Raw genomic sequence first — 19,759 nt, forward strand, 5'->3', positions numbered from 1 at the left:
CTAGTCCAAACCCAAATCCTTACAGATGGGCTACACTGTCATCTGTTATGTGGACAATCCATCCATCCATCCTTCCAGAGTCCATCCCAGCTGTCAACAGGCAGAAGCTGAACTGGTTGCCAGCCAATCGAGACAAACAGCCGCACTGACAATCACACCTCTGGGCAGTTTAGAGTCTCCAAAGAATGCATGTTTTTGGGGAAGTGGGTGGAAACCGGAGTGCCTGAAGAAAACCCACGCAGGCACGGGGAGAACACGCAAACTCCACACAGAGAGGGCCGGGATTTAAGCCGGGGTCCTCAAAATTGTGAGGCCAACGCTTTCCAGGTGCGTCACTGTGCTACCTATGTGGACAATGCAGAACTTTATTAACAGAATATTGGCAGCATGCCATAAATGACTCCAAGGTCGGAATTTGGACATCCCTGATTCAGGATTTAGTGTGGGACGTTGCTTCATTTCTTATTACAATCAACATGGCTATTTGAATAAAAATTTTGACGAGACAGTCCAACAGCCACAAATTATATTTAAAAAACACAATTTTTTTCATGTTTTCTATTAGATAAACGAATTTCTTCAATTCCCTGACCATGGAGAAGAATTACACTTCAATCTACAATAGGAGATGAAGCTCAATTTGCTGGCTGTAGAAGACTTCACTATTACCAATACAGAGATGCCTTGATTTAGGATTTGAATTCATTCTGGGACCACAATTGTATCTCAAAATACTTATATCTAAAATTATCTTGCCACATTGAAATTAATGGATTGAATGACTTCTGTTTAAATTCCAGATTACTTCCTCTCCTATCACACTTCCCGACATCCCTACAATGGGCAATATAATTCAAATATACAGATGGAGTACCTCACAAAGGAGACAGCCACAACTGACTAAGATGCATTAATATTCCTTTTTTGAAGAGGAATAAATGTATGCTTGAGTATTGATATATTTTCCTGTCTACATGTGTTGCAGCACCATTTCTGTTCAAATACTGATCACTTAAAGGTTTGGAACACTGTTACACTAATTTGTTAGCCTGTCTATTGGCTTTGCTATTATGTGTTATTGTTAATCTACAATTCAATGATGTCAGTATACACACACGCACCTCATATCTCAAAAAAACTGGTGAAGCGGGTCCCTTGTAAGTTAAGGCACTCCTGTACTAAGATAGTTCATCCATCCATTTTCTTCGCTGCTTATCCTCATGAAGGTCACGGGGAGTTCTGGAGCCTATCCCAGCCGTCAACGGGCAGGAGGCAGGGTACACCCTGAACTGGTTTTCAGCCAATCACAGGGCACATGGAGACAGACAACGATCACAATCACACCTTTAGAGTGTCCAATTAATGTTGCATGTTTTTGGGATGTGGGAGGAAACCCACACAGGATTGAACCCAGGACCTCAGAACTATGAGGCCAACGCTTTACCAGCTGATCCACCATGCCGCCATGTAGGACAGTATAAATGTTAAATATATTACATGATGTGGAAAAAGAAAACATGTTAAAATGAAATGAAGACTATATGTACATGAGATCAATTGGTCCCAAAAATAATTATTTATTTAGGAAAAATAATGTATCTTTGCTTATTTACCAAGGCGCCACGATGAATGATGATTAGCACATCTGCCTCACAGTTCTGAGGAGCACTGTTCAAATCCCGGCCCTGCCTGTGTGGAATTTGCATGTTTCCCCCCAGTGCCTGAGTGGGTTTTCTCTGGGCACTCCGGTTTCCTCCCACATCCTTAAAACATGCATTAATTGAAGACTCTAAATTCACCCGTGGCTATGAATGCATGAGTACATTTTGTTATTTGTCTGTATGTGCCCTCCGATTGGCTGGTGACCAATTCACGGTGTACCCCACATTTCGGTCGAAGATAGCTGATATAGCTGATATAGATTCCAGCACACCTGTGACCCCAGTGAGGAGCGGAACGGAAGATGAATGAATTTTTATTTACCTATGCCAACAGAGAGGCAGACAAATAAAACAATCTTCCACTAGATGTCACCAGGTACATATTAATCTGTATATTCAACTTATGCCAGAAAAGGTAAATCCTAGAGTATGTAAATTGTTAAGTAAATTAAGACAAGACAGTCATTATTTCAGTACCAACAAATTTTCCATGAAATTGTAGTTGGTGCGTTGTGAGATTCTTCACATATTAAATACTGAACATGCCTTGGCTCAACAAAGGTTTGGGAAATGCTGTTAACGTCAACTCCAGTCTCCTTGATAGAAAACAGTCATCTTATTAGCAGAGAGGCTGCATAAGTGAGTATGACAGAACACGTAAACTACACAGGAAGGCCGGAGTCGAGATTGGAATCCCAAACGTCAGAACTGTGATGAAGCCATGCTAACCACTAGGGCACTGTCCCACCTCTATAAATAACCGTTAAACTGTTTAGCTTTCTTCTAAATCATTTACCCATTACTGTCCTGCTTGTCCGGAAGCACACACACACAGATGTACTGTGCCATGTTTCAATATTGATGCCTGATGAATCTTTGACATCTATTTAAAGGTTTAAAGGAATTTTTCACGTGTATGCAAAAGATGTAAAACGCTTGGGTAACAGTTTGAAGTGAGATGTGTAAAATTGATTCTAATTAACCAGCCAATACTCTTTTGATGTGTTTAGAGTTTATATATAACTAAACATTACACCGATCTTAACGGCCTGAGTGGATCGGCCACTTTACACTGTGTCTGCGTCGTGCACTGTATAACGGAATCCAAAAGCTAATTTATTTTTACATAGTAGTATTAATAAATTTTTTTTGTCTTTTGACATAGAACTGTAAATATCTGATGGCCAATAATGTTATTAAAAAAAAAAAAAAAAAACGATGCATTGGAGAAGAAGAGGAATCAGACTACAGGACAAATTTGCTCTTTTATGGTTGCATTATGTCAGACTACTGCAATAAAATCTTGTATGCCGATACCACCAAATCTGTTTTTTTTTTTTATATAATCACTGGGCTTTATCTTGTCATCTCAAACGCAAATAAGTTACTGTGGGAATTTTAACAAGAGTGGCTTGCGACAACCGCATTATATGAAAAAATAGGGGAAGAAAATGTGTGTTGGTGGTCAGCGGTGCTCAGGACAGAAGATGTTCGTGTAAGGCTTCCTTGAGGTATGTTCATGCAATTTTAATATGATATGGCTCGCAAGCATTCAACTAAACATTATGTAGCCTAGTAAGCCGTTGCTAGCGCTTGTGGTTGTGTGTCAATATGCTGCTGTTCTGGTGAACACATGATTGAACCATTGCAGCGAATTGCAACCTTTTTGGAGCCAAGCCACATACTTTACAATTGAAAAATCTCACCACACACCATGAAACAAAAATGTCACAAAAAGTAGATACATTAATTGCTGTAAGTACCTACATACTTACTGCCATCTAATAGAAGACCATGAATTTGTTCTGTCACTATGCCTTACTGGCATAAATAGATGTACAAAGGTACATTACTTATTGTAAATATATATTTTTTGAACAATTAAGTCCATGAGTATATACAGTAAATGAACAGCTCATTTAAAAAGACTCATTGCTCTGTCTTGTGATCGGATCGGTGATCGTTTTTTAAAACTTGTTGATTGGCCCCAAAAATCCTGATCCTGTAAAGCCCATATATACTGTAACTGAATCAGTCATTGAATTTGCAGTACAGCTGATTATTTCTAATGCTAAAGTAAGATGAGTTTCAAATGAGTAACTGTTTTGAGATAGTTTGTGGCACCATAGTTTGTGTTATCATAGTCTGTGGTATATTTACTGAACTTTTCTGAACTATTAAAATGGGTAATTATTCGGGTGAGCATGAATCAGTGGAGACTAATTTCCATTTGCAATTTGCAGGCGAATCAGAATTCAAATACAGTTGTTGATTATAGCTTTAAAGCACTTTATATTGGAATGACAATTTCCAAGAAACAAGGAGTGAATTTAAACATGACAAGGCCAAAGAATTTGTCAATTCTTGCTATTGTTTTGGGACAGTCATGGTCACCAAGCAGAAGTGTCCCTGGGACACACTCGATACAGCCACCATCAATTATCCAGAGAAAGCATGATGTTCTTGATGCCCCCAAAAAATAACCTCTGCTGAGCCAAAAACAACACTGGACCATTTAACTCAGCAAAAGTACCACAGACTTTGACAATACGGACTTTTCATTTTTGAAGACAAAGGAAAATATTGTGTGAAGCTAACTGGGGAATAGTGGGCACATCATGAGGCAGCACCACAAACCTATTTAAGCACTTCAAAAAAAGCACCATAGGCAAAGAGAACACAGACAAAGTTGAACACAAGTATTGGAATGCTAATTGCTGGATTCGCAGCAAATAATTTTCCATTGATTATAATAAGCAGTTAATTTCACACATAATGGGGAAAAAAAGTCACATATAATAAGTCCCAAACTTTTAAATTTCAAGCAAGTACCAAGTTACTGTGACCAAAATCCAGCAAGTCAAGATGAAACCCTACTAAATTTAAAGCAAGTTGAGTCATTTCTTGGGTTAAGCAAGTCATTAGTCATACATGCTTACTTAACCACAATATACTGTATATTCACATATTAGCCACTTTGCTTGCTTTAGGTAGCTTCACTGACTTGTTCACAATCACAATTTTGTAATAGTTCTAAAACCACTCTCCATATAGTACATATATACGTATACATATATTACAGTGGTTCTCAAACTTTTTACAGCAAGTATCGTCTCAATAAAATACTTGGGTCGCCAAGAACCACCAACATGACAGTAGCGTAGTGCAGTAGACCCGTATGAGGTAATGTTAATCAAGGAGAGGGGGTCTATTCCTAAAAAAACAAAAAAAGCTGCAGTATATTTAAAATTATCGTAAGACACTGACAATATGCAGTTTGAACATTAACACTGCACTTACACATATGAAACTAATAAACTGCACTTATCATTACTAATTGTATTCCAAACCCAATTGGGATGTTGTGTTTAAAAAAAAAAAATAAAAACACAATACAATAATTTGCAAATCATGTTCAATCTATATTGAATTGAATAGACTACAAAGACATAATATTTAATGTTTGAACTGATAAACTGAGAAAGCTGAGGACTGCTCTTCAAACACCTGTTTGGAACATCCAACAGTTGAACAGGCTATTTGGGAACAGGTGGGTGCAATGATTGGGCAGAAAAGGAGCGTCCATGAATTGATTGGTTATTCACAAGCAAAGATGGGGCGAGGTTAATATCTATGTGAACAAGTGCGGAAAAAAAATAGTCGACCAGCTTAAGGACAATGTTCCTCAACGTACAATCACAAGAAATCTAGGGATTTGAACATCTAAGATCCATAATATCATTAAAACGTTTGGGGAATCTGGAGAAACCACTACATGAAAGCGGCAAGGCCAAAAACCAAATCTGAATGCCCGTAACCTTCGATCCCTAAGGAAATGGATCAAAAACCGACATTAATGTGTCAAGGATATCACCACATGGGCTCAGGAACCTCCACAAAACCAATGTCAGTAAATGCAGTTCAGCGCTTCATCTGTAAGTGCATCTTCAAGCTCTACTATGCAAGGCAAAAGCCATTTAAAACTGCTTGCAACGGCTCAGTATTTTTAAAAGTGAAGACAATGAGCAAATTTTGCATTTCAGCAAAAAACACAAGTTGATCCACATTCTCATGGGCCACATAAAATGATGTGGTGGGCTGGATCTGGCCCCCGGGCCACCAGTTTGACACCTGCAATTTACGCCTTTAATGCACGGTCTCGGCAGTTAATCGACTTAATGTTAATTAATTTATGTGAATGATCACTGTCCATGAAATCTAAAATATTTGTGTGATCATTCTGATATTTTTAGAGGTTGATGTGATCATACATACAGATGTCCACATAATTTTTAGTATCCATTACAGTTTTGAAATATTAAGCTTTTCGTCCACACTGCATATTGAAGTCTCCAAAACGTCTCTGTTGAAGTCGAACATTTTCGATTTGAATGACTTTTTGGTGAAATGGCTATCTTCAAGGAGACTGCAGGAGACGTTCGTGCATTTTTTTTTTTTTGCCTGTCCTGAAACCTTTATCAACCATTTGCTATGTTAATATGTAATGCAATTTTCTTAAATTTCACTTTGTTTTTCTGTTCTGTCTGGACAGCATTGCAAATTATTTTTTTCCCGCTCACTTGCTTTACCTGGATAAGTAAAGGTTAAATAAATGGCTTTTTTTTTTTAAATAACACTGCAATTTTACCTGCTCATTATCAAAATGTGCTAAGTGTAATTTTTCAAACTTAGAACACACCCTACTCCCATGGGACTCATATATTTTGTAAATGCAGACTACTGTCCCACATTAACTAGAAATATGCTACCACTAAAGGCTAGGTGACAAGCAACACCGCGCGTCTCCTACTGCAAGGGAAAACCTGTAGAGTACAGTAACTGGTTTTGAGGCTCTACATATAATATAATGTACTGAATTATTTTGTATTGAACAATTCCATGGTGTGATGGTCAAGGAAGAAGAATCACTAACTGCACCATAAGTGCATTTGCACTACAGAGACTCCTCACACTTTGCTTTCTAGCCAAAGGCACATATGAGATTATAAATATAGTTAGGTGTTGTTGTTAACTTTACAATAAATGATCAAATAAAAATTATCTTTATGAATTATTATTATACTGTATTGTTAAAACAAACTAAACAGTGCTACCTCGACTTACAAGTGACCCAACGTTTGAGTTTTTCAAAATATAAAACATCGCTTAACTATTTTATTGTTTTGACTTGTGAGAAAAAAAAATTAATACATGTGCTACATGCTGGCAGCAAACTTAGAAAAATGTTTTTGGCAGAGAGTGAACAATTTTTCCCAACAGAGGTGAAGTGCTTGCTTCAAGCAATTTATTGCCACTCCCAGCTGAAGTTAACTGTCAAAGTAAACATCAAACAAAGAGAATTACACACTGCATTTAAAACAACCATGTAACTGTGTCTTAAGAAACCTTACTTGCTTGATGCGAACACAATGCAAAGTGAAAGGTGGGGTATTTTAACCCTTTAAGCAATGGATGCTTAAACAAATTTTGTTGCAACACATGAAGACAGACTAACAATATTAACAGGCAATATTCTTTGAAAAAGATCAAAGATTACTATATCTTACTGAGAAGTTGTGAAGCTCTTCGTGTATATTTGTAGCTTTGTACAATACCTGGTGGACAAAGCACACTCACCAGAACTAAGTGGACGGAATGAATTAAAACATGGAATCAGGATGTAAAATGTTTTTTTTTTTTACATTGTAATTTGGATTCATGTATGCTGCAAATACAATACAGTAGAGGACAATTTTTCTTATTGAAAAAAATGTTACTTTTTTGTTGGTGTTTTATGGGTGGCTGGGATGGATTCGTCAATCCATTTCCATTTCCATTTATTTCAATGTGTAAACATGATTTGAGTGGTCTGAGTAGACGTGTGCTCACATAACAGATTAAACTCGCAAGTCAAGAAAGCACTGTACACACATTTGATCACATTCTAGATTTGGGAAATGCTCCTCTTTTACACTGCACATTTATTTTAACCTTTTTCCTCACACCCAGTAATAACCAGACCTACAGTATCTCGTCATCATTTTTCTCCAGAGCACATATATTCATTATTATTTATCATCATTATTCATCATCGATTAATCGACAGCGCACATATACTGTACGAGATATGTGTCACATCGCTGTTTTTTTTCAGCGATGGCGAAGAAACCTCCACCTCATACTCTTAACTCCCAGGAATTAGTTAGAAATGAAACCAGCAATGGGTTGTTCTTTCTTTTCTCACCCATTTGAGAGAGTTGCTACGGCAACACTTCCTGACTGACTCGCTGACTATAAATCTGAGGTTGATGTCAACCTGATTAGGGAGCGAAGGCGACAAACACATGATTTCCTGTATAAAAGTTTCCTCAACAATTATTCAGTGCCGTTTGTGCTTCAAACATTTCATTATGATATAAGATGTGAAATAAAACAAGATATTTGGCGTTTTCGTGTGCATAGGTCAGTGTGTTGGCCTATTCTGGGCAAATGAAAACTTCCAGTAAAGCTTGGTATTCGGTGAACGCATGTGTTCTGTTGCCAAACCTACAGCAGGGTGTGACTGTATCACTATTCGCCACCACTCCTCTAAGTACATCTGCTCCTAGCTACGGTGGAATTCAAGCAAAAGCCAACCACTGGAGGCTAAACCTTGAGACTAGCAACACAAATAACGTGCATACACGTCCTTATTAAGATTTCAGTCGAGTGGATCAATTCACAGGGATCCCAGGATTAAATCTTGATGTGCTTATTGGTTTCCCAGTGAAAACTGGCTACACAATCAAGTCCAGTTGTTTGCTGCACTCGCAAAACAAAAAGGAGCTGAATAGCATTCGATCATAAAAACTAAAAACAGAAACGTTCAGAAGCAATGTTCAACACACTACATAGTTAACAATAACAAAACACTCAAAACAAGCTCTATCTTTACATTCCTATTAAATGAAAATAATCAATACACGCCTGCTCAAATGCCAGGTTTTTGGGATACAAAAAAATTAGACCAAGACAAAGCTTTCCGTAACGTCTTTCAACATTAATGTGACCTAGTCTGCATAAATGAAAGGAAAAGAAATCTTTTGCAGAGAAGCAATAAAAATAAACGACAATGACAAAGCGGTTGCACAAGTCTGCAGTACGCATCTTATGACCGGGGATGTGCCTAATTTCATACTTCCAATCACATTTACACTCATGATAAATGAGAGTCAAACACATCAGCATTGAAAATGCCTCTCATGAACTCCTAAAATAAAATTGTGGTTATCAAGTGTAAGTAATTTTGCTTTCTTTCTAGAAAATGCCTCGAGGTTTTGGTTTAAATTGTTTTCAAAGCACTAAATCTTCTCAATGCATGTGGGAAAACACATTATGGTCTAGTTAAAAGGAGCTAGGTTGAACTTTGTGATCTTAATTCCAAAAGGTATGTTTGGCACAAACACAACCATGCTTTTCATAAAAAGAACACAATACCTGAAATTCAAGCATGGTGGTGGCAGCATCATACTTTGGGGGAGTTTTTTTTTCCCCCTGCTGAAACTAATGCCTAAAATGAGCCTGAGGGAATTATGAACAGTTCTAAACAGTAGTCAGTGATAACACAAACTGGTGGGCTTCTGCCAAAAAAGCGTACTAGAACATCTGAAATGTTTTCAGAGCCACTTTAAAATGGTGGAACCTGTGTGCTGACTTCCATTTAACATGAGTTTGAATCTGTTTTATTATGAAACATAACCACAGTCTGGTTACAAGAGGAATGACAAACGGTGAAAGAAATAGTAAAGACTGAATGAAGCATTTTGAGATCATTTTAGAAACTAATAGACATACAGATGTCGCTTTGCATTATCTGCTCAATAGTTTTTTATTATAAGGTTTTTTTTTAGTGTTTCATTTCTAACATTCAGTACACAAAAAACAAAGCCTACAATATCCAGTAAATATCCCATAAAGTAGCACTGTGTGCTGCCCTCCAGAAAAGCAGTAAGCAGAAGTTACAACTTATTTACAGTAATCTGACCATTTCAACATTACAACATGAACTTTACAACATCTAGGATTTTCCGAGTCGCTTATCCTCACAAGGGTCACGGAAGTGGTGGAGCCTATCCCGTTTGTCATCGGGCAAGAGGTGGGGTACACCCTGAACTGGTTGCTACCCAATGGCAGGGGACATGGAGACAGACAACAGTCGCACTATCACCTAGGGGCAATTTAGAGTGTCCAATTAATGTTGTTGGGATGTGGGGGGAAACTGGAGTGCCCGGAGTAAAACCAACGAAGGCACGGGAAGAACATACACACTCCATACAGGCCGGATTTGAATCCCTGTCCCCAGAACTTTGAGGCCAACAGTCTAACCAGCAGCTCCACCGTGCCGCCTGGGATTTTGTAGAAAATTTAATTCTGACTGCAAGTCTGGTTAAATAGTTTAAAAAAAAAGTTTCTTAAAATGTTCAAACCTCAACTAGCAAAATAACGGTAAATGCAGTCTGTGAATCTGTGAAGATCATATCTTTGAAGGTATGCTAACTGACTAAACACAATATTAGATAAACATAAACACTAAATAAACACACACCCTAACCAATGAATCATATCATAATACTCAGTTTGGATTGATAGATCCCAAATGAACTATGTGTTTAGAATTGTGGCACTCAGAGGTTTGTAGTTGTTTAAGTATAGTAACAGTGGAACTTTCAAAGTCAAACTTGGAGTTCAAAGCATCAGCATAAATGAGAAGTCAGCGAAACTTGTGTGAGTTCATCTTTGCGAGCATCTCATGCACAGATGTCAAAATTCAGTTCCGGGGGCCAGAGCCGACCCGCTACATCATTTTATGTAGGTCAACTTCCGTGATTCTTGCTAAATTCTGTACCAAAATTTCCAACTGGCATATGTAATAAATAATACTGAGGAGATATTACGAACATTATTTTTCAACAAGCTTTTTTTTTTTTTTTTTTTTTTACTTGAACCATAGTTTATTTATTGATTTCTAATTTAAAAAAATTATTCGTCAACCTGTTGTTAATACTCATAATATGATGAAACAATTAAACTTGCCCAACTGAGGGAAACCACAACTGCAATGTAGCCCGCAATAAAAAATAAGGTTGACATTCATGATCTAAAGAATTCACTTCACAAGTATTTTGCTTTTTCCGTGTTTTGGGGGAGGGATGATATTTATGTAAATATTCTGACATTCATGCTAATTTCCATTAACCTATCTTTGGTTGTTTTTTTTTCTTCATTATAATCATTAGGTAAGCGGACGTTCATTAAAATAATTACGATGGTTAAGGCACAGATAATGGAAGATTGTGGTGTTCCTAACCTTTATTGAGCTAAGAGATATATCTCCATCTCACAGCATACACCCAAACAAAATGCGACAAAGATATAAATACATAAATCATGACAATTGAATCATTCTGTTGTACAAATTACCATAATTTCCAGCCTAAAAGCCGTGCCTTCTTTCCCCACACTTTCAACCCTGCAGCTTATGCGGTGATGCGGGTAATTTGGGCATCTTTTCTAACGGTCGCAAGGGTGCACTCGAGCTGAAAAGTTAATAGTGAGACCAGTGGAATATATATGCCAAGGAAATGACTTTTACCGGTATGTTTTTTTTTTTTTACGCGCCCTGTTCGTGCTGGGCTAGCGGTAGTGATGTGCTAGCGTGTTGCTGCTGTGTTACTGCCGTGTCTGTGATTTTTGCCGGTATGTTTTTTGTTTTTTACCAGCCTCGTTAGCACCGTGCTAGTGTTAGCGCCGCACTAGCATGTGTCTGCCGCGTCTCAGTGATTTAGGTATGTTTTTTTTTTTAACCAGCTCTGTCAGTGCTATGCTACCGTGTTACTATTGTGTAGCTGCCGTGGCTGTTTATTTTTTTCCAACGGTATGTTTTAAACCAGCCCTGTTCGTGCTACCGTGTTGTTGCTATGTTAAGATGAGCTAAGGCATTACAACGTTGAAAACTTTGTGTACCGTCTCTCTTTATCAATATCTCGAGTTTCAATGTGGGTTTCAATGTGGGCACTTGCGGCTTTTTCACATGTTCGGCTTCTGTAAGTACTAAATGGTATTTCCTTTACAAATGTACTGGGTGAGGTTTCTAATCCGGTGCGGTCTGTAGGATGGAAATTACGGTAATTTATTCCATCATATGTTTATCAGTGTACTCAAGGGTAGGAAGAGTACCAAATGTTTATATCAGAATGGTTAGCTTCTGTTTGTACTACACTTCTACTGAGTTACTGTAGATAATAATATATTTGGTCTCAATGGGGAAATTTTCTTTGGAAAACTCAAACAAAAGCACAAAGGTAAACCAGTGTCGCGCAATGGACCATGTTCCACTTTAGAGGTTCCACTGTATTATTCGTACTCCAATTGTTGGTCTTTTACACCTGGCTGTCAGAGGCTCAGAGAGAAAGAGAGAGAGCTGCCAATCGGGTCAGGCAGCATTCTGCGTGAGAGGAAATGCAATGCACACTACTTCCAGAAGAGCCTGTTAGCCATATTGCTTATGACCGTGTTGCGACTTCACACGTGATCCAAAACAGTTTGACCATTGTTCGATGAGCTAAATTGAGATGGACACAAAAGGAAGGAGATCGAATTGATCCCCTCCTCAAAAAGCTGGACAGGGGACTTCCCAATTTTATGGAAGACGTATCTGTGACATCTGAGATTGAATTTCTGTATTTTTTAAAAATACGCAATTTCTAAAATTCTGTGACAACAAAACTTTGTGTCAAAAACTCAACGGAAAATTCAGTGTCAAAAATCAAGCATCAAAATACCATATCGGGGTAACTGGCCTGGACCGATTAGTCGACTAGACTTTACTACTTTACCTTGACGTCTGAAGGTCTACTAATCTAGTCGACCAATCGCTCAAAGTTTTTTGGAATCTTGTCTTCCAAATGTTTAATTTAGAGAGGACTTTTTGCTCACTAGTCGGACAACAACACTTTTTGTGATGTAGCAAAATGTCTGGCTAACAAGGCAGCACATCATATGCATGGCTCTGGAAGTACTCTCATCAAGTCATCTAAATGTGCTATTGGTAGATGAGGATGCCTCACAAACCTGTAATATTCCAGCTCTTTACATTTTTAAATATACTCATACCAGGGGGATCATGTGACAGGGACAGGGCATCAGTATGCATTAAAAATTACTGGCCAATCAAATTTGTTCAAAATTGATAGCTCTCTTAACATGGTAGCAAACACGTTGCTGAAAAAAAGTTATTTTGGAGACGCAAGGATTCTGCCCAACGTCACCAAAATGCATGTCCGTCTCAAATGTAATTAAAGCGCAAGTGAAAATGTGAAAAAGAGAAATGCAAAATTTTTAGGAGCCTGGCTACTATGTCCTGTCATACAACATACAATATGAACTATGGAACGTAACGTGAGACCAGCTGGTTCATTGAAGAGAAACATGTTGCTGGTTACAACAAAAACATTTGGCAAAATGATGAGTTGTATTTTTAATCCTATGTTTTAATTTGTTTTTCGTAGTCCTGTCCGATGAAATACCATATCCCTGAACATGAAACCAGTCCATAACGCAAAAAAGGTTGAGACTGCTGTACTGTGCTGAAAAATATCAATGTCGTCAATTAATCCACCTCAACTCAACTTTCGTCACATTACAGCAGACTACAAAAAAAATTAAAAAATCTCAAGTCTTTCAACCCTACAAGTTAACCCGAGAGGCCGGGAAAAGCAATTAAACCTCTCAAGTCATCCAACATCCAGCCAATAATGTTAAGCTCAATTGGTCACATGATTTATGAGGCTTTTTTTTTTTTTCAAGTAAGAAAAAAAATCTGTTAGAAAATTCAAACTGAGGGTCACAGGCAGAACTTCACCCAACCCTTTCCTTTTAAACTAATCCAATCACGAAGCAAATCTTTGCAGCCATCTTAACCACCTGTCTTTGTTTCTAATGAATTTACATGCATCCCGTGTCACCGAAAACCCCGCCAGCGTGGAGTGAAACGATTCAGATGCAAGCCGTCCCAACAAAGCTGACAAGAGAGCTAATGAGGGCGGAAATGGGTCTTTCAGGGTCAAAGGCCACATTTTTACCAGGAGCAACAACATGTAGCTGTTTACAACGGTAGAATGAAAAATAACACCCTCATTAATGTCAACTTTTTTTCTCTTTTTCTTTTTTTTTGTGAAGACTGAGACAAGCATTTGTTCCAAAGGCATCACACTAGGCAACCCCGTGACCAGAACCTGATGACATCAAACAAAAGGGCTGTTCATTTCAAGTTACAGTGTTTCACCCGCTGTAGCACAGATTTTCAAGCCATTTTGATTTCCAATGGATTTTTACAGTTACATGGGCAATCCCCTACTCAAAGACATGACTTTAGAAACACTTTGGACAGACACTTCTTTAAAACAGTTTTTATAATTCTTCTTTGAGTCAGAATTGAGAATTTGGTCCCACAGAGCAGACAGAAGATATCTGGATGCTCTGCTTGTTTGTACTGTATTCCAGTTTCATGTGTGTGAAAGAAGTGGATATTTAAAAGGTTTATAATTATTGTAAACATCTATGTTAATTTCCTAAAATGTATGCTTCTTAGTCTAGAATTTTTCTTATCTCTCCATATAACAACATGTTTGAGCTGTGAAAACATAGCATTTACTCAAAAGCCGCCAGTGGCTTGAATATATCATACTGGGTCATCTGACCTTTTCCACACCACAACAACGGGGCACTCTAAAGCAGTTAATCCTCATGCTGCTTATCAAGACTGAGGTGTTTGCTTTTTTTTTATTTGTTTGTTTGTTTTTAAGTCCCCACTCCTAATCTTCAAATTTTGCTTACGTGACATGCACACAGTCACCGCAAACACCAAGGCACTCGTAAGGGGGCATGCCAGGGTCCACACACTGACTGTCAAGTCAGACTTGGAAAAATAATTCCCCCACCCTAGCACTTCCGCTATTCTCTGTATGAGGTGCATACACTCACAGCCGACAACGAAGCACTCTAAAGCGGAAATGCCATCAGAATATCCGAAGGGAAGATGTATTCTCTGAATGAAGGCATAGCTAATGGTACATTTCGGTGGGGGAGAACCACTAACATGAATAAAGGCACTCAAGTTGTTTCATAGTGGGGCAGGGGTAATCATTTTAAACTGTAAAAAGGGACGGTTTCAGCCACGCACCCACTCCGCCCACCCCACCCAAAAAAAATCAGGAAGACTGAAATGTATAAATAAAAAACATAATATAGCTCTGATATAATTGAGTACTACATGTGATAGTTCTCAATCTTTGCCCATTTTCAAACACCTGTAATGCATTTACAAACACATTTCTGAATTCACTTAACAGTGTCTTTATTTATTTATTGATTTAATTTTGACAGTTTCACTATATCCCATATTTTCACTCGTTGCACGTGATCGAGAGCACAGCCGCTGCGATAAACGGGTTCACTGTACAACTTAAATTGACAAGAGCGTGCTGCTGCTGCCCTGGCGAAAACCAACATGTTTACCGCCCTTCATCCTACTCGCAGCTTTCTTCTTCACATGCCTGTGTGTCATAACGCTTTAATTCATGACAACAATGTGTGTGCATGTCAGCATGGAGACAGGAAGTGAGTGTGTGAGTGAGAGACCTAACCCATCCTCAGCATCCAGTCCACTCCTGCCACTGGGCCTTGCGTGTAGTAAGGAGAGTGCCTTATCAATTATCTGTGTGTGTTTTGTCTTTAAACTGTTTTCTTCATCACGGTGTTCTCATTTTTTGTCATCATCTGACCAGGATGATGGCTAAAAATTGTTCAAGAGTACTTCAAACGGGATGTTGTCACAGGGAGGTGGCTGCTGAAGTTGGTGTGTCGCAGACTGCCATTAACATGTTGCAAAACAGATCCAAAGAGACTGGAAGAGTCACAGAAAGGTGTAGAAGTGGACGTACATGGAAATAAAAATGCTTTAAAAAAATATACACACCTGTTCTGAATTTTGCTATTCAGTTCTGTGTTAGAAAACCGCAAATTACTGTCGCGTTAAACATCATGGCATATATAAAATGTACATTTAGGTTCATACTTAAATTTGATCCAAAAGCCCAATATCCCTCACTTTTTCCCAAATAGTTAACGTCAGAAAAATCTCACCACCAACCAGAAATGCCACAAAAAGTGGCCGCTCGAGTCAATTATGTACGGTCTAAATGAAAGCATTTATAAATGAACGAAGATGCATTATTTGTCATCAATGAGTGATCATTTTAGGACCAGCTAAGTGAAATTGGACAAACACATGCTCACTTCCCCGTGTGGGGCCTCAGCTTCCTCCGTGACGACAAGTTTGAAATCAAATGGCTTCACACTGAACGCAAAGGAAAAGTGCTTTTAATAAAGAGGCGCTTTCAAATATGAGTGGCCAAGTTTATGAGATTTTTAATTATGAGCCTTTGTCTGGTTCGTATTTATGCTTTGTGTTGCAAGCCAAAATTTAAGTTATGGCAAAAATACATTATGGGTTTATGTGACATGACAGGAGCCGCAGACGTGGATGCACTTTCAGCAGTTGGGTGAAGGGGACAAAAAGTCAAACATACAAATATAAAATGAGAAAACTCAAATTATGCTGCTATTGGCCACAACTCACGGCCAAATGCTCACAAGCAGAATAACACTAACTCCTGATGTCACACAATAGGCCACACTCCTTAAAAACTAAACATCCAACGCAGATAGAACAGGCCTGGACTGTAGTCTGTTTTTTGTTTGTTTTATCTGTTACGGTTTGTATCCATTTCAGTTACTTTTCATAGCGTAACAAATCTACAGAGGTGGTTTTTGGGGGGCTGTAATAGATTAATGTAATTAATTAATTTCATCGGATATATTCATTAGAGATGAGTGAAAGTAAGTGAAGTATCCGCTGTATCTGTAAAAGGTCGGTGGAAAAATAGATGTAGTTTCAAAAAAAACACGCAAACGGTAGAATCCAGGACTCGCAAGGCCCCAGCACAGCCTTTAGCCTCCATCACTCACCTGTTGAATTCGCCCATTAAAAGTCACGTTTCTGTGCTCGGTTTTACGAGATTGAGGTCGAGAAAAAGAGCTGTGGGGTTGCAATGAAAGCTTGCCACACGAAACAACTGAAAGAAGGCGGTCGTGTTGAAATGGACGGCCAAGACAGCGTCTTACCTGGCCGATGTGGTTAACGTACGCTCACGTCTTTCCGTGTCTCCGTACTGGGTCGAACTGTATCCGTCAACACAGACCTTTGCCTCAGCTCTGGAGCACAATGTCACAACTACTGAAGTGTACACGAAACGTGTTTACAACACACAGTAGACAGCCAGCTGGGGGGGAAAAAAAGGAAAAGAAGCCCACAGTCCGTCCACTTCAAGGCTGCAGAGTCGGTGCTCACTCTCACTTTCCGCTGACGTTTACTGTTAATATTTAACTATTTTTCACTTGGTTTCTCCTCCTTTTTCCCCCTCCTTTTTTTTGGGTTAAAACGCTAGTCAGTGCAAGTTCCCGTCTCCGTTGCTTTTCCTCCTCCGACAGGGCGCCTCGAGACGACAACACCCGAATTTTGACGGGAGGAGAGAGGCGGTCCAATCGACGAGACTCCGGCGGAAGTTGGGTTGTGTCAAGTTCGCGCTTGGCAGAGACACAACTTTCTGGTCAGATTTTCGAAATAAGACGGATTTTAGTTTCGAACTTCCGCGCGTTTGGGAGCTGGGCCTTCAGTGTGGATTCACCTCTTGATTATCACCAGTATCGCGTCAAAATTATAGAAATCATCAAATACCGTGAAAAAACTCATGAAGGTGAGGTGGTGCTCAGGCACCTACCCTTTTGCCCTTTATGAAAAAGAGTTTTTCTTGCTGCATCCTGCTTTTTTCTTAATCAATATTTAAAAAAAAAATACAAATCCCGACGCTGTCACCAAGCTGCTTTGAAATTCATCAATTTTCTTTGCCGGTTATCCCCATGAGGGTCGAAGGGAGTGCTGGAGCCTATCCCAGCTGTCAACGGGCAGGAGGCAGGTTACGCCCTTAACTGGTTGCCAGCCAATCGCAGGGCACTTGGAGACAAACATCAGCACTCACAATCACACCTCGGGGCAATTTAAAGTGTCCAATTAATGGTACATGTTTATGGGATGTGGGAGGAAAATGGAGAAAACCCACACAGCCATGGGAACAACATGCAAATGCCACACAGGCGGGTCCGGGATTGAACCTAGGTCCTCAGAACTGTGAGTCCAACACTTTACCATCTGAGTTACCGTGCCGCCCCTGTCTTGAAATCTGGCAGGTATCTATTAAAGTCATTGGGAAATTTTTGTACCCCTCGGGCCCACTCATTCTTCCTCAAAAAAAAAAAAAAAAAAAGGGGTGTGTTGACTTTTTTTTAATCCAGTGTAACCTCCTTTCACCTTTTTTCACAGTCGTATTCTTAAATTGTTTAAAATTTTATCCGAATTCTTCTTCTTCTTTTCCTTTCGGCTTGTCCCGTTAGGGGTCGCCACAGCGTGTCATCTTTTGACATCTTAGCCTATCTCCTGCATCTTCCTCTCTAACCCCAACTGCCCTCATGTCTTCCCTCACCACATCCATAAACCTTCTCTTTGGTCTTCCTCTTGCTCTTTTGCCTGGGAGCTCCATCCTCAGCATCCTTCTACCAATATACTCACTCTCTCGCCTCTGAACATGTCCAAACCATCGAAGTCTGCTCTCTCGAATCTTGTCTCCAAAACATCCAGCTTTGGCCGTCCCTCGAATGAGCTCATTTCTAATCCTATCCAACCTGGTCACTCCAAGCGAGAACCTCAACATCTTCATTTCTGCCACCTCCAGTTCAGATTCCTGTTTCTTCTTCAGTGCCACCGTCTCTAATCCGTACATCATGGCCGGCCTCACCACTGTTTTGTAAACTTTGCCCTTCATCCTAGCAGACACTCTTCTGTAAAATTTTATCAGAATCAAACAAGTTAAATACATACCAATATTTTTTCTTAATTGTATGAATAATATTGGCAATGGACGCCCTTGTCACAGCTTGAGAACTGCCCCTCAAAAATGCATAAGTGTAAAAAAGCAACATGAAACTCTGCTGGAGACATCTTCAGGAGCAGTTCAGAATCATTAATTATCTAAAAACATGACAAAAGCATAACACATTGAAATAGGACGAATCATAGTCACCAAATATGCAGATTATTTTCAATGTTGTCCTCATGGCAAAGGTTTTCGGCTTGTTGCATTTGGGTGTAACAAATTTTACTTTGACCAAGCAAGAAACTACTGCCAACACCCTGCCTCCATCTTCTCAACATCATCAAAAGTTCTCTCGCCTCTGGGAGGGTTACCACCTCATTCAAATTTGCTTTAATTAAACTACTGCTTAATAAAAACCGTCAACTATGATGTCCTTGACAAAAACAGATCAATTTCCAACCTTGCATTTCTCAATCTAAAGGCTGGGAAAAAATGTTTTCTCACAATTGAGTGACCATCTCAATTCTAACAGCCTTTTTGAAGATTTTCAGTCTTGCAGTAGGACACTTCATGTACCGAAACTCCCTTCACTAAAGTACTAAAAGGCCTTATAAACTCCGGTTATTGTCTCTCCTCATTCCTCTTGATCTTGGTGCAGTACAAGTGACCACTTTACACAGTTAAATCGTCTACCAACTCTTCTCTGTTCAATCCAGGTGTTTAAAAAAAGAATCAAAAAATTTTGAACAAAGGCCCAAGTAACTGGGCCCAGTAGTTTCATCCTGTATTTCTATCTTATGACGCTATCTCAAGATATTTGTTAATTGTGTTAGTGATGTCTGTTACTTGTTTTTAAATATTGAGAGCTTTAGAATGCCTTACATTTTGCAATATTAAAAAGTTGAAATGGAATATTTACACTACAATTTTCAAATTTATAATTTTATCCATGTTCTTACATGTAAAATAGATTAGTAATTTTAGCACGTTTTATTCAGTGGGTCACAACTTCCTGTTACACAAGTTATCGTCACCGATGAGAAGAAATGAAAGTTCTGCTATGAGCCTCGT

The 19,759-nt window shown here is 38.9% G+C and overlaps 1 protein-coding gene across 2 annotated transcripts in view; it reads right to left on the reverse strand.

Annotated features, from left to right (window-relative positions):
- gng12a (guanine nucleotide binding protein (G protein), gamma 12a) overlaps positions 1–17,327 on the reverse strand; it is a 51,067-nt gene extending 33,740 nt beyond the window's left edge. Inside the window, exon 1 of one of the 2 annotated variants that reach the window (XM_061839795.1) lies at positions 16,884–17,327. The gene's annotated coding sequence lies outside the window, so the exon portion shown is untranslated. The remainder of the gene's footprint in view (positions 1–16,883) is intronic. The other variant, XM_061839794.1, reaches the window with a different exon arrangement.
- Between the last annotated feature and the right edge of the window lie 2,432 nt (positions 17,328–19,759).

This window comes from Syngnathoides biaculeatus, chromosome 13 (assembly GCF_019802595.1).
Source record: "Syngnathoides biaculeatus isolate LvHL_M chromosome 13, ASM1980259v1, whole genome shotgun sequence".
Classification (NCBI taxonomy): domain Eukaryota; kingdom Metazoa; phylum Chordata; class Actinopteri; order Syngnathiformes; family Syngnathidae; genus Syngnathoides; species Syngnathoides biaculeatus.